Here is a 4,676-nt window from a genome sequence, read left to right as displayed (position 1 = left end):
ATTTGTCATAAAACTACAGGTCAGTATTAAATCCCTAGAAACATTTGAGCATTATTAATTTATTACGTTTTGTGTTACAATTTATTATAATTTGTTACCTTTTATATGTGTATTTTTAAAAGTTTCTCTCATATCAAACATCATTTGCCATTACTGATGAATGTTTCTTTGGAAGAATTCATAAGCATTTACACACATATGATTAAGAAAACAAACCAAAAGTTCAAAGCTTTGAACTGCTTAGCAAAAGATGCATTTCATAGAATGAGTATGTGTACAGGTTAAGTCTTCAGAAAGGTAATTATCCCTCATCTTAAGTACCTGCCATTGCAACTGTCCTTATTATTCCTAATTTTGTGCTTGACTGTCGGCAATTCCAGCTACTGAACTGATGAATTCAATTTACTCCTTCTACTGTTCTCCCTCTACTGGAATACTGATATATTTATGACAGGCTGTAAGGTATTTCACTAGAGGGAGCACGGTTAAGGAAAGGACTGCCTGTGATACCTCTTACGCAGAATAGAGCCCTGGTTCTGTCTGGAGAAGAAAGAAGGAAAGAGAGAGGTGTGGTCAGAGGAACTCAAGAGGATGTGAACAAAGGTTCAGCCAATTTTAGGAGGATATAAAGAAATCAAAGCCAATGTATTCCTAAATCAGTGGATCTGAATTTCTTGTTACTCAAATGACTTCAATCCTTTGGGGTTGATAATGGAGAATCTCTGTTACTAACCTTGTAATTTGCACAGATAAATATACTATAGTTACTGGTTTTCAAGTTTATTAAAATGTTATATTGGGACCAGTGCACCACCCTTCCCCCCCCACCCCAAATAAAAAGGCTTGTGTGGGGTTTTGCATCTTAGAAAAATTTTTGGCAGTTTCAGCCTTTTTACATTAAACTATATTTAAACACTGGAAAGATTAACTTTACTTTTTTTTGTACATTGTGATGCCTTTTGCCTTTAACAAAGCATTTTACAAGTGAATCTGCTGTGCAAAGAATCTTTTTTGTAAAGAGAGACCTTTTCACCCTTGGCACCTACTGGGAACATCCCTAAATTTGGATGGTGAAGTAAGACCATGTTTAAATACATCCTTGGAAGGGAAGAAATGCTCAGAACTTGGCATCATTTCACTTCTGACAGCCCAGTTCTTAAGCCACATTAATCTATTTGGAGGTGACAACTTTTTCATAAGAGCATTTTGAAGAATTAAATTTTTCCCCTACTTCTTACTTTTTTCATATCCTTAGCGAAATTACTATGTCGTGTTCACGTTGGTGCCTAGTAGAGCGCCTGCTATGTAGTAGGCAATCAGGAACTGTTTGATTAAATTGAATTCTCATTACTCAAGCCTTATAAAATATATGTCATTTAAATGTACAGACAGATACTGAAGTTCCTCAGAGCTATAAGATTTCATCAGAAGTACATTGGCAGAAGCACTGGTTGATGTCATACAAGGTACACTACTGTATTAAAATAAGATATTAAGTGAATAGAAATTGTATTGGCTGTTTTCTTTTTATAATTTTCGGGTGTACGGGAGGAGTATTTAGGTAAGAGGTCGTCAAGTTCTTTATTATGGCCTGGTAGGTAAAACTAAGTATTTGAGTTTCTGTTGTACTCTTGATTATAAGCTGTGTTTTTTGTACTGTACAAGAAACACTTTTTAAATGTTGCCAAAATTTGAATATCAGATGCACTTTCTCAGTTTACAGTTTACTTTTGTTGGTGACTCATTCCAACTATTAAGAAACCCGAAACAACTATGGATATCAGAAACTGCCTTTTCTAGGAAGAATTAGGACATTTTTATGGGTGAAGAAAGAGTGTGGTAAAATACTTTGGCTGCAGCAAAAGAAAATTGGTTGGGGAGATGCCCACAATTGCCTGTCTTTCTCTTGTCTCCACATCCTCTTGGTATTGAATTTCCCAGATAAGGATTAAGCTGAGTTGGTCAGTTTGATATGACACTTATTCATAGTGTTATTTCTGTTAAGCTTTGTATCAAGTGCTTTCAATGAATCTTTTTACGTGATTCTCCTGAAGAGGTCTGGCTTTATCTCCATTTTACAGATTAGGAAACTGAGGTGCAGGCAAGTTAGGTAACTTGCTTAAGTTTACATAGCTTGTAAGTGGAAGAGCCAATATCTGAACCAGCAACAGCAAGACTGGCTCCAGAGCCCTCCTTCATTGTCTTCATCTGTAAATTATAAATAACAACTTCTACCTTACACAATTGTGAATATTGAGATAATGCAGTGTGGTATCTAGCAATGACTGGCACCTAGTAAGTGCTCAATAATTGACAGCTGCTAGTAGTAATAATTTCCATTAATAACGGTTATAACGCTAAGAGGATACTTAGTATTTTTCATTTTGAGCCTTGTTATGTTTTCTGTATTACATCAAAAACTGTGAAAGAAAAAAAAGAGGTATCTAGCAGAAATTAGGATAGAAGTTGAAATAAATTGCTGTATTGATCCGCATTGGCTAGAAGTCACATTAGAGAATCTTGAAGTATTTTCATATGTAAAAAGAGAGAAATCAGCAATGTCTTGGAGAAGTGGGACTGTACTTCATGTTTGCCATTTTTCCTCTTGTTTTCATTCTCACCCTATGCTTTCAGGGATCAGAGGAGCTGTACTCAACAAACAGGAGCTCCCTTTGGTGTCTATACGCCTGGGTAGCCCTAAGCTTTTCTTTTCAATGGTAGCTCCAAATGCCATTAAAATCCAAATTTTCATTTATCTTAAATGTAGAATTATAAAATTCAAAGTAATAAATTGTGTACTTTAGGAAAACAGAGAGGTTGGGTTTTTTTCTAATTATACAGATTTTTCAGTGATTTGGAATGAATGAAAAAATTGAAAATCTGCACTGGGGACATCCAAGGTATGTTAAGAGTTGGGAACCCTATTGTTGCCAAGGGAACTGTATGTTTTACCTGTACATTTTTCTCATTGATCTCCTATGTAGAAAGTTAAAGCTTTAGAAATGATTTTTTAAAATTAAATCGTCCCAATCATTTCTGCCATTTTCTCTTATTTTGATAAGGACAGGAAGCATCCATAGTTTCTCTTTTTGGACTTGTTTGCATGCAATCTGGAAAATTTTTACACAATCATTTCTAAAATAAAAATTCATCTCGTGTGTATGTGTATACAGTATATAAAAGCTTTTAAATTTTGAACCTAAAACAAACCCTCTCCACTGGAGTCCTGACTTGTGTTTGGGTTGCAATAACATTTCCTTATTAATTTCTTTTTTTTTTTAATTTCACAGTTTATTTTTTTCTTCCATTTTTTCTTTGTGTGTGTGTGTGTGGTAAAACATATATAACATAAGCATTGCCTATTTTTCACTCTTAAACATTTTTATGTTTCTTCAAGTTGGACTTTGTATAGTCAACAGAGAAGTTGGCCACCTCTGTCACACCAGATGTTTGAGATTAAAAAACAAACAAAAAAATGAATAAGCCAGCTTCCTCCTTGCTTAGAGAAAGCACCTGTGAGCAAGCAGCTCTGACACACGTTGTTACAGGAGTAACACGTGTGTACCGCAGTGTGAAACATGATGATCAGGAATCATTGTATTGGTCTCAGGCTTCAAATTTTCATATCAGTTTTAGCTAACAGTAATAATAGCGACACATTGAAAGTGCTTGGTTTGTCCAATACTGTTCCAAGTACTTTGAATTCTTTAGTTCATTAAGGAGCCTTTTATTTTTTCCATTTGTATCCTATCATTTAAGAAAAAGCCGTGTGCGCGCGCGCGTGTGTGTGTGTGGTTAAGGAGCGTTCTAAGTTTTGTGGGCCAATGCTTAATTTAGTGAACGAAATCTGACAAAACAGTGTCTTCTAAAAATGTTTTCTAGAAATTCTGTACATTTTCCTAAACCCTGGGTTCTTGCGCAGCCCGAGAAGAGACGACCATAAAGAGCAACGTGAATTATAATGGAATCATATTTTTTAAATGGCAAGCTTTTATTTTCGGGGTGAATGAATCACTTCTATGAGCGATGGAAAGGGAAACAGAAATTTGGGGTTGTCTCCAAAACATGTAAACGGATTAAAGATCACCTCGGTCTCTCTCTTCCACTCCCTCTTACACTGATTTCAGGGTCCCCTCATTGCTTGATAAGAAGTTCAAATCCCCGGGGCGCACCCTGTGATCCCCAGTTGTGGGTATGGGCGCATATATGGGAGGCATCGCGCGCGCACAGGGCTGCGGGCTGACACCTGGGCCAACACCTGGGCGGCATTTCCACGCCTGCCCGTTGTTTCCTACATGCCAGGCGCCCGCTCGGCGGCGGCTTCCCATTCATGCTTTTGACAACTGCGCGGCCGCCGCGAGCCAACAGCGCAGTGCCCCCAGCCCCAGCCCCTCTGTCCCCCGACGTCGGCCCCTGGCGGGAAGGCCCAACGGCGAGGACACTTGGTGGTGTCCCGGGGCTGGCAGGCTCCTGCATAGGTGGCTGCGTTTCCGACTTCGCCCTGGCTCCACTCCGGGGGCTTGACGTGCAAACTTCGCCGGAGCAAGCCGAGAGGGAGGGACCGGTGTGGGGGAGGAGGCGGCGGGAGGCGCCTCCGCTTAAGGGAGCCGGCCGGGTGCCGCCGTTCGGACGGACGCGCAGACGGAAGGAAGGAGCGGGGCCGCCGGGCCCGGCCG

The sequence above is a fragment of the Galeopterus variegatus genome, unplaced genomic scaffold (assembly GCF_000696425.1).
Source record: "Galeopterus variegatus unplaced genomic scaffold, G_variegatus-3.0.2 Scaffold179, whole genome shotgun sequence".
In the NCBI taxonomy this organism is placed as follows: Eukaryota; Metazoa; Chordata; class Mammalia; order Dermoptera; family Cynocephalidae; genus Galeopterus; species Galeopterus variegatus.
This window is presented reverse-complemented; position numbering follows the sequence as displayed.